Here is an 11,709-nt window from a genome sequence, read left to right on the forward strand (position 1 = left end):
TTGAAAAGATCTACAACTTGGCGTTGGTCTCATCCTCAAATTCGTTACGGATTTTGCTTGGTAAATAAAGTTCTGCAAACATGCAGAATCACTGTTTGTTAGATTTCTTCCGTTTTACAAAACGTTTTTGAGCAAACTCAACTTTGGGTGAAAGCCCTCTCCAGTACCTTCATTTTGGCGTTGGTTTCACTTCAAATGACCTAATGAAATTGAAATGGTTCACAGATCAAGATCTGGTCAGATCTGACTTTGTCGAATTAAACCAGGAGCTTGGAAACGAATTTTTGAATGAAACCAGTTGGGTAAGAACCACCTTTTCAATACCTTTCAGATGCAGCTGACCTCATATTTTTATGAGTTGTGTACGATTTGTGGTGAATTAAACTTATTCTGTGTGTTCTGCAGACATGGCTGTTAGCTTTTAATTCATCAAAAATCCATTTTTGAACCTAATTGAGTGATTCCACTTCTGTAGGATTACTGAATGTTTTCTTAATTATCTCAAACAAGTTTCAAAACTTTATCTGTTCTGCAACTCCATAGTTAAAGCAAATGGTGAAAACATGCAGTAAATTTGTAAAGCCATTTGTGAGAGTTTCAGAAATAATTTGAACCCAAATCCAATTATGTGTGAATCTCTGTTTAAATATCTTTCAAATGCCAGTGGCCTCGTATTTTTAGGATTTTTCTACGATTTATGGCTTACAGATCTTGTTTTCTGTACAGTCAGATTCAATGAAATTCCTAAAATTGTAGGTTTAATATTTTTGGGTGATTCCAATTGGGTTAGTCTTGTATTAGTACTGGCTATATAGGAAAAATATTATTAGTCTCTGTTCATACATATGTGTTACTGTTAGTAATGTTTATGTGTGACATGCATTGTTGAAGCAAAACTTTTCGGTTTATTTAAAACCCTTGACCAACTCTTTTTAGTAGAGATGGGCAACCTTTGTTTTATGCTTGCAAAACAAAACCTCTGCAACCTAACTTTAGCTCTTTTGTTTTGCTTAAGTTTTCAAATGATGTGGCATATGGTTTGCTTCCTATTTTTGTATAGTGTTAAGTGAGCAAATTAACTTAGGAAAACTGATTTCTACTTTTCCAAAAATGTTTGAAATTATGTTGTGAATGTTTGTGATGCCAAACTAATGCTCTTGTCCTCTTCATGATGTTATCTACCAGGGGATAATTGGTTTATACCATGGTGATAACCGAGAGAGGCAATTGCTACGTTATGATGCACTCATGCCTCTACTAGGTAAATAAATGGGGTTTTCTAAATTAAAACTCTTAAATTTGTTTTGTGGTATCTATAAGTCCTTAGTAAGTTATACCTTGGCTGCTTGATTAGTTGTTGATTGTTGTCTTGTTGATGCAATGTGATTGATTGTGTTCCTTTTATATTTTCCGGCGATAGATGCGAACAATTCCGGAGAAGAAGAAGAAGTGGAACCGGACGAGGATTTTATTTATGTCGTTGGGATTTTTATATTGATGAAGTTGAAGAAGTACAGGGACAAATAAGCCAAGGCAAGCTATCTTTGAACTCTGTTTGATGCCGTGTTGGATGTCATTTGTTGATGTCCCGAAGCATCTTATTTCCATGTGTGTTGCTCTCTCCATATTTGTTGTCTATGTATGGTGTAATTGGGGTACTCCCTCATGGTGTTATCCCACCCTTGATCACATGTTGGAGGGATGCATGGCATCATGGCCGTGTTGTCCCCTTTGGTCTTATTGTATGCTCAACATGGGCATATCCTTTTCCAAGATAAAAGCTTGCTTCACATTCACCACTTGGGTGATGTCTAGAGGTGTCAAAGTCATGAATCTTGGTGTAATTCTCAACTTGAGAGAAGTATGCCATGTACCCATGGGAAAATAGGTTGGATAGTGATACTCCACTATCTAACTTGTACATTTAGCACCACCAATATGAAAATGATTCCTCCTATGTTGTCTTTATACATACATACCTTAAGCAAGTATACTTCCATTTGAGCCACTCACACCTACTCCTCATGGCGTGATGATCCTCATCTCGGCCATGTTGTGTATTAGTTCCTTCTCATGAAACTATAGGTTGGGAACCCCTCAAGGTTTACCTTGTTGTAAATGTTTATGAAAACCTTGGGTGAGTTAACCCAAGTGTATGGTTTATGAAAGCAAAGGATCTTGATAAAGATGTTTGGGAAAGATGTGTATGTTGGTTGGTTGAGCAACCGTGGTGTTGTGGGAAAAAGGAAAAAGGGGTTTGTAAAAAGGAGCACTGCGTATAAGTGTTCGCCGTCCCAACTTTTAATCGCGCAACCACATTATCCAAAGTGGGCATGGGCTTAGTCCGTAGTTCGTTGAGATTGGCATAAGCACCCTTCACAACTCTCTAGGGAGGGTCAAGATGACCTCCGACGCCGGGTTGCGCTCTGGAGGAGGCAATACACTGTCTAGACCGATAGCCGGACGATTACTGAGGGTCTTCCGACGTGGCGCCGGAGATACGCTCAAAAGGAGGTATGCTGCCGGGGTGCCGGGAAGGGGTAAGCCCGCAGGGAAGGACTTGTGCCAAAGGAGACGGGCGAAAGATTATGAATGGTTATCCGAGTCTCGCATACTTTTGTATGACGATCCGGGGATGATCCCGGCGGATTTATCAGTTCTTGTGGGGAAAGTGCGCACACTCTGCAGAGTCAAATCTATTCGAATAGCCGCGTCCGCGGTCATGGACAAGTTGAGATAGCCATACTTAACCGGGGCTTGCATTTTGTTTTTGAACAAATGATTTGCAAAGGAAGTGTTGTGTTTATGTGTACCGGAAGGGTACGGAAAAAGGGCGTGTGTTGACCATATGGAGATGGTCGTGGAAAAATGAAGGCTAAGTGGGGAACTCTTTCCTAAATGTTTCTTGAAGAGGAACTCTTCTTTAACAAAGATATAGAGATGTCATAAGTATCTTTTGAAGTATCTTCTTCAATAAAGATATAGGTATGTCATAGGAATCCTCTAGCATTTCCATCAACTGAGATGGACTTATGCTACCTCATCTCCAATAAAAGTATAGATATGTCATAGAACTTCCTAAGCGTCCCCATCAATTGAGATGGCGGCATGCTATGTCCACAAGAGAAACTGACGCTCTTGTGCATGCTATATCCACGAGAGAAACTATGTCTCTTCCACATGCTATATCCACAAGAGAAACTGATTCTCTTCCCCCTGCTATTTCCACTAGTGAAATTAGCTCTTCCCTCTTGTCATCGTAGATTAGCACTTGTTATCTTGCACTCTTGCAAAGTACCTTTCTTGATGGTTTGCGAGTACAATTCCAAATGTACTCACGGCTTTGTCCCTGGCTATTTACTTGGCCAGACTTGGAAGAACACGATGGATGAAGAAGGAGTTGGCGACGTCTATGCGAGCTAGGAACGTCTTCCCGCCCGCCTGCTGTAGGGTTATGGCAGATGACTTGGGTACTGCGCTGCTGAAGTGATGATGCTACTCTGATGTTTAGTTAGGCCCTTCGAGGCTATTATGTAAGTATTGGTCAATGTGACCATGTTGTAATTTTCTTATTCCGCTTTGTAATGGATGGTGTAATTTGATATCAGTTCGGTTATGTGTTCACGGCGCACTGATCATGGGATCGTGAACTGTATACATAACAGGGAATTTCGGACAGCTAGTCCGGGGTCCCCACAACGAGTAAAGAGTACTTGTCAGGAGACGAGGTTGAACAAGGTATAGAGTGATACCGAAGATCAAACCTCGGACAAGTAAAATATCGCGAGACAAAGGGAATTGGTATTATATGTGAATGGTTCATTCGATCACTAAAAGTCATCGTTGAATATGTGGGAGCCATTATGGATCTCCAGATCCCGCTATTGGTTATTGGTCGGAGTGAGTACTCAACCATGTATGCATAGTTCACGAACCGTAGGGTGACACACTTAAAGTTGGATGTTGAAATGGTAGTACTTGAATATGGAATGGAGTTCGAATATTTGTTCGGAGTCCCGGATGAGATCCCGGACATCACGAGGAGTTCCGGAATGGTCCGGAGAATAAGATTCATATATAGGATGTCATTTTATGTGAATTAAAATGTCGCGGAAGGTTCTATGGAAGGTTCTAGAAGGTTCTAGAAAAGTCCGGAAGAAACCACCAAGGAAGGTGGAGTCCACATGGGACTCCACCTCCATGGCCGGCCAACCCTAGTGGGGGAGGAGTCCCAAGTGGACTCCCCCTTAGGGGGCCGGCCACCCCCCCATATGGGAGGTGGAACTCCCACCTTTGGTGGGAGTCCTAGCTTGGCTAGGTTTCCCCCTCTTATGGAAGGTTTTTTGTTCGGGTCTTATTCGAAGACTTGGACACCAACACTTGGGGATCCACCTATATAATGAGGGGCCAAGGGAAGGGGCCGGCCACCCCAAGACCACAAGCTGGCCGCCCCCCTTGAAGTGGCCGGCCACCCCCTCCCAAACCCTAGCCGCCCCCTCTCCTCCATATATCCCGCGTAGCTTAGCGAAGCTCCGCCGGACTTCTCCACCGCCACCGACACCACGCCGTCATGCTGTCGGATTCAAGAGGAGCTACTACTTCCGCTGTCCGCTGGAACGGGAGGTGGACGTCGTCTTCATCAACAACCGAACGTGTGACCGAGTACGGAGGTGCTGCCCGTTCGTGGCGCCGGAACCGATCGTGATCAAGATCTTCTACGCGCTTTTGCAAGTGGCAAGTGATCATCTACCGCAGCAACAAGAGCCTCCTCTTGTAGGCTTTGGAATCTCTTCAAGGGTGAGACTCGATACCCCCTTGTTGCTACCGTCTTCTAGATTGCATCTTGGCTTGGATTGCGTGTTCGCGGTAGAATTTTTTTTGTTTTCTATGCAACGTTATCCTACAATGGTATCAGAGCCGTGTCTATGCATAGATGGTTGCACGAGTAGAACACAATGGTTTGTGGGCGTTGATGCTCTTGTTATCTTTAGTTTGAGTACTTTGCATCTTTGTGGCATAGTGGGATGAAGCGGCTCGGACTAACTTTACATGACCGCGTTCATGAGACTTGTTCCTCGTTCGACATGCAACTTGTATTGCATAAGAGGCTTTGCGGGTGTCTGTCTCTCCTACTATAGTGAAGATTCAATTTACTCTTCTATTGAAAACATTAGTATCAACGTTGTGGTTCATGTTCGTAGGTAGATTAGATCTCTCTCGAAAACCCTAAACCACGTAAAATATGCAAACCAAATTAGAGACGTCTAACTTGTTTTTGCAGGGTTTGGTGATGTGATATGGCCATAATGTGATGATGAATATGTATGAGATGATCATTATTGTATTGTGGCAACCGGTAGGAGCCTTATGGTTGTCTTTAAATTTCATGTTGAGTAGTATTTCAAAGTAGTTGTAATAGTTGCTACATGGAGGACAATCATGAAGACGGCGCCATTGACCTTGACGCTACGCCGACGATGATGGAGATCATGCCCGAAGATGATGGAGATCATGTCCGTGCTTTGGAGATGAAGATCAAAGGCGCAAAGACAAAAGGGCCATATCATATCACATATGAACTGCATGTGATGTTAATCCTTTTATGCATCTTATTTTGCTTAGATCGCGACGGTAGCATTATAAGATGATCCCTCACTAAAATCTCAAGATAATAAAGTGTTCATCCTTAGTAGCACCGTTACCAAGTCTTGTCGTTTCGAAGCATCTCGTGATGATCGGGTGTGATAGATTCAATAAGTACATACAACGGGTGCAAGACAGTTTTGCACATGCGGATACTAAGGTGGCCTTGATGAGCCTAGCATGTACAGACATGGTCTCGGAACACGTGATACCGAAAGGTAGAGCATGAATCATATGGTTGATATGATGAACACTTTGAGTGTTCGCAATTGAAATCACACCTTTTCTCGTGATGATCGGGTTTAGGTGCGGTGGATTTGGTTCGTGTGATCACTAAGACAATGCGAGGGATATTGTTTTGAGTGGGAGTTCACTTAGATTTTTAATTATGTTGAATTAAAATTTGAACTCAATTTGTCATAAACTTAGTCTAAACTATTGCAAATATATGTTGTAGAGATGGCGTCCCCAATCAATTTTAATCAGTTCCTAGAGAAAGAGAAACTTAAGAGCAACGGTAGCAACTTCACCGACTGGTTCCGTCATGTGAGGATCTTCCTCTCTGGCGGAAATCTGCAATTTGTGCTTGATGCACCGCTAGGTGACCCTCCTGCAGAAACTAAAACCGATGAAGTAAAAGCTGTTTACGCGACTCGGAAAACTCGGTACTCTCAAGTTCAGTGTGCCATCCTGTGTGCCGGAATCCGATCTTCAAAAACGTTTTGAGCACCATGATCCTCATGAGTTGATGAATGAGCTGAAAGCTATATTCGAGACTCATGCGGCCGTGGAATGCTATGAAGCATCGAAACATTTATTCAGCTGCATGATGGAAGAAGGCAGCTCCGTTAGTGAGCACATGCTCGCCATGACCGGGCATGCGAAGAAACTCAGTGACTTGGGAATAGTGATTCCTAATAGACTGGGGATTAATCGTGTCCTTCAATCACTGCCACCAAGTTACAAGAACTTTGTGATGAACTACAATATGCAGAACATGAACAAGGAGTTACCTGAACTCTTTGGCATGCTAAAAGCTGCTGAGATTGAGATCAAGAAAGAGCACCAAGTGTTGATGGTCAAGAAAACCACCAGTTTCAAGAAACAGGGCAAGTCTAAGGGAAAATTCAAGAAGGGTGGCAAGAAAGCTGCCACGCCTCCTATGAAACCTAAGAACGGCCCTAAGCCTGATGCTGAGTGCTATTACTGCAAGGAGAAGGGACACTGGAAGCGTAATTGCTCCAAGTATCTGGCTGATCTGAAGAGCGGCCTTGTCAAGAAGAAGAAAGAAGGTATATCTGATATACATGTTATAGATGTTCATTTCACTGGTTCTCGTTCTAGTACCTGGGTATTTGATACTGGTTCGGTTGCTCATATTTGTAACTCGAAACAGGAACTAAAGAATAAACGACAACTGCTGAAAGATGAAGTGACGATGCGCGTTGGAAACGGATCCAAGGTCAATGTGATCGCAGTCGGCACACTTCCTCTACATCTACCTTCGGGATTAGTTTTAAGCCTAAATAATTGCTATTATGTACCTGCGTTGAGCATGAACATTATATCCGGATCTTGTTTAATGCAAGACGGTTATTCATTCAAGTCTGAGAATAATGGTTGTTCTATTTTTATGAATAATATCTTTTATGGTCGAGCACCACAAAAGAATGGCTTATTTCTGTTAGATCTCGATAGTAGTGATACGCATATACATAACATTGATGCTAAGCGAATTAAATTGAATGATAATTCTACTTATATGTGGCACTGTCGTCTTGGTCATATTGGAGTGAAACGCATGAAGAAACTCCATACCGATGGATTACTTGAATCACTTGACTTTGAGTCACTTGATAGATGCGAAGCATGTCTAATGGGAAAAATGACAAAGACTCCATTTTCTGGTATGATGGAGCGAGCTACTGACTTATTGGAAATCATACATACCGATGTATGTGGACCAATGAGCGTAGCATCACGCGGTGGTTATCGTTATGTTCTAACCTTCACAGATGATCTGAGTAGATATGGGTATATCTATTTCATGAAACATAAATCCGAAACTTTCGAGAAGTTTAAGGAATTTCAAAGTGAAGTAGAAAATCAACGTAACAAGAAGATCAAATTTCTACGATCTGATCGTGGAGGTGAATATCTGAGTTATGAGTTTGGCATGCATTTAAAGAAATGCGGAATACTTTCACAATTGACACCGCCGGGAACACCTCAACGTAACGGTGTGTCCGAACGTCGTAATCGAACTCTCTTAGATATGGTTCGTAGTATGATGCCTCTTACTGATTTGCCATTATCATTTTGGAGTTATGCATTAGAGACAGCCGCATTCACTTTAAATAGAGCACCATCAAAATCCGTAGAAACGACACCGTATGAATTATGGTTTAATAAGAAACCTAAGCTGTCGTTCCTGAAAGTTTGGGGTTGCGAAGCCTATGTAAAGAAGTTACAACCGGACAAGCTAGAACCCAAAGCGGAGAAATGCGTCTTCATAGGATACCCTAAGGAAACTATAGGGTACACTTTCTATCACAGATCCGAAGGCAAAATCTTTGTTGCTAAGAACGGAACCTTTCTTGAGAAAGAATTTCTCACTAAAGAAGTGACTGGAAGAAAAGTAGAACTCGATGAGATTGATGAATCTATACTCATTGATCAGAGTAGCGCAGTACCGGAAGTTGTACCTGTACCGCCTACACCGGCAACAGAGGAAGCTAATGATAATGATCATGAAACTTCGAACGAGGAAACTACTGAACCTCGTAGATCGACAAGGGAGCGTACCACTCCTGATTGGTATGATCCTTGTCTAAATGTCATGATTGTGGATAACAATGATGAGGACCCTGCGATGTATGAAGAAGCAATGATGAGCCCAGATTCCAACAAATGGCAAGAAGCCATGAAATCCGAAATGGGATCCATGTATGATAACAAAGTATGGACTTTGGTAGACTTACCTGATAGCCGAAAGGCTATCGAAAATAAATGGATCTTCAAGAGAAAAACAGATGCTGATGGTAATATTACTGTCTATAAAGCTCGACTTGTCGCAAAGGGTTTCCGACAAATTCAAGGAGTTGACTACGATGAGACTTTCTCACCTGTAGCGAAGCTAAAATCTGTGAGGATTTTGTTAGCAATAGCTGCATTTTTCGATTATGAGATTTGGCAGATGGATGTCAAAACGGCGTTCCTTAATGGAGACATTGAGGAAGAGTTGTATATGGTACAACCCAAAGGTTTTGTCGATCCTAAAAATGCTGACAAAGTATGCAAACTTCAGCGTTCAATCTATGGACTGAAGCAAGCATCAAGAAGTTGGAACCGACGCTTTGATAAGGTGATCAAAGACTTCGGGTTTATACAGTGTCATGAGGAGGCCTGTATTTACAAGAAAGTGAGTGGGAGCTCTGTAGCATTCCTGATATTATATGTAGATGACATATTATTGATCGGGAATGATATAGAACTATTAAGCAGTGTTAAAGGTTATTTGAATAATAGTTTTTCAATGAAAGACCTTGGTGAAGCATCGTATATATTAGGCATCAAGATTTATAGAGATAGATCAAGACGCCAAATAGGGCTATCACAGAGTACATATCTGGACAAGATTCTAAAGAAGTTTAGAATGGACGAAAGTAAGAAAGGGTTCTTACCTATGTTACCAGGCAAGGTATTGAGTAAGACTCAAGGACCGGCTACGGTAGAAGAAAGAGAAAGGATGAGTAATATCCCCTATGCCTCGGCAGTAGGATCTATCATGTATGCCATGCTATGTACTAGACCGGATATAGCACATGCTGTTAGTTTGACTAGCAGATATCAAAGTGATCCAGGAATGGAACACTGGACAGCGGTCAAGAATATCCTGAAGAACTTGAAAAGAACTAAGGATATGTTTCTTTGTTATGGAGGTGACCAAGAGCTCGTTGTAAACGGTTACACCGATGCAAGTTGGAACACTGATCCTGATGACTCTAAGTCACAATCTGGGTACGTGTTTATATTGAATGGTGCTGCAGTAAGCTGGGCAAGCTCGAAGCAGTGCACGGTGGCGAAGTCTTCAACAGAATCAGAATACATAGCGGCTTTGTAAGGGTACATTGCCCCTATGTGTGGTTTTGGTAATTAATGACAACCCCTATGGACTAATGTTTTCATTGAGTTTATATGAAGGAATATTCCATAGGTACTACTTGTTCTCCATGTGTTGGATTCAAGTATGGATGCCATGAAGATAAAGGTATACCTTGTGTATTGGCATCAAGATCATCGGTTTGAAGATACATATGTGATATGATCAAGAAGAAGAAATGAAGATGGAGTTCTTATGTGGAACTCAATATTAGCCATGCTCTATCTTATGAGAGTATGAGAAGGTACAAGGTTAAGTCGGGCAAGTTCAAGATGAGCATCTCAAGTGGATCACATGCTTGAAGCTTGCCGTCCATTTGGTGATAATGGACATGTGAAGATGTGCATCAATAGAGCTTTCCCATCATGGTGTATGGGGGAGCATTTGTGAGTCTTCACGAAGCGATGATGATCAAGTGAGGCATTCCGGCTTGAGTGGAGCTTGAAGAGCTATCATCAAGATCAAGCGGGATGCGCAAGGCAAAGGTATGGCCTTGCTAGGTTTTCCTTTTACCAGTCTCAAGGTGGTTGTTGGGAGACCGGATTATAGGATAAATAGCCGCACTATCAAGAGGGGCTTTCGGTTGGGTAACTTGATCGCATCGTCTTAGAGAGCTCAATCCTTTGCATACTTTGCATATCCCTATTGCTTCTTGGTGTTTCTCTGTGTGAGGTTCTTGAGCTTGTTGCTAGCTTTACAACAAGCCCAAGTTCATCGAAAACGGAATCCGCATGCATCTTCTATTGCGTTTTCGAGTTTGGACGTCTTTACCGTTTTTGTTGGGGTTCTATTCGTTGTTATCTTTCCAACAAAATTGGTTTCATGTCAATCGGGGTCCGGACACAAAAGTTATCACAGTTTTTGTATAACATGATTTCCTGCTGGCCCGGTTTCTAGCCCGGCGTGACCGGCCGTCTGACCGGATGGCCCGGTTCAAACCGGCCTCGGACCGGTGCCATCCGGCACTATCCGGTAAGCTTTTAATCTTGGTCCGGTTTCTAGCCCGGCGTGATCGGCCGTTCGACCGGATGGCCCGGTTCAAACTGCCTCGGACCGGTGCCATCCGGGCACTATCCAAGAAGCTTTTCAGCTTGGTCCGGTCACTAGCCCGGTCGACCGGTCTATGGACCGGATGTCCCGATCGTGGCCTGGTCGACTGGTCCTGAACCGGACGGCCCGGTCCCAGGCCCGGTTGACCGGCCTCCTCGACGGCTGACTCAGCCCAACTTTTCCCCAACGGTTATATTTGCTCTTGGGCTATAAATAGCCCTTCTTCCACCTTGGGCTCAGTACTTCTTCCCTTTCTCTCACCTCCATTGTTGCATTTGAAGAAGTTGCTCTCTCTCTTGTTCCCCCCATGATTCTTGCTCATATTTGAGGATTTGAGAGAGGAGATCTAGATCTACACTTCCACCAAACCAATTCTTCTCTAAGTGAGGGAATCTCTTGGGATCTAGATCTTGGAGTCTTTGGTTGACTTTCCCCCTTGTTCTTCCTCTCCAATCTCATCCTAGCATTCGTTGCTTTGGTGGGATTTGAGTGTGAAGGACTTGAACACCTCCGGTGTTCTTGCTTTGCATCATTGCATAGTGTTGAGCTCTCCACCACGATTTGTTCGAGTGAGAGACCGTGAGCTTGTTACTCTTGGAGGGTGACCTCCTAGTTGGCTTGGTTGGTGTCCCGGTGATCTCTTCGTGGAAGATTGTGAAGGGGCCCGGGCTTCTCCTTCGTGGAGCTTGTGAAGTGGTTGTGGAGCTTGCCATCTCCGGAGCGGAGGAAAAGCTAACCATAAGGAAAGGGCCATAATCCTTCGTGGGTGTGGTTCGGTGAATAGGGTGAGCCTTCGTGGCGCGGGGAATCCTTCGTGGGACCTCCACTCCTCCAAACGTGACGTACCTTGTTGC

The 11,709-nt window shown here is 43.2% G+C and overlaps 1 long non-coding RNA gene across 2 annotated transcripts; it reads left to right on the forward strand.

The window, feature by feature from the left end:
- Positions 1 to 1,516, forward strand: LOC139837661 (uncharacterized). Of its 2 annotated transcripts, XR_011754256.1 has the most exons (4): positions 1 to 60; positions 226 to 302; positions 1,186 to 1,261; positions 1,421 to 1,516. It is a non-coding gene; the product is annotated as an uncharacterized lncRNA (long non-coding RNA). The 2 variants fall into 2 exon arrangements; XR_011754255.1 differs by lacking the exon at positions 1 to 60 and having other exon boundaries at positions 71 to 302.
- The last annotated feature ends 10,193 nt before the right edge of the window (positions 1,517 to 11,709 follow it).

Source organism: Lolium perenne, chromosome 3, assembly GCF_019359855.2.
Source record: "Lolium perenne isolate Kyuss_39 chromosome 3, Kyuss_2.0, whole genome shotgun sequence".
NCBI lineage: Eukaryota > Viridiplantae > Streptophyta > Magnoliopsida > Poales > Poaceae > Lolium > Lolium perenne.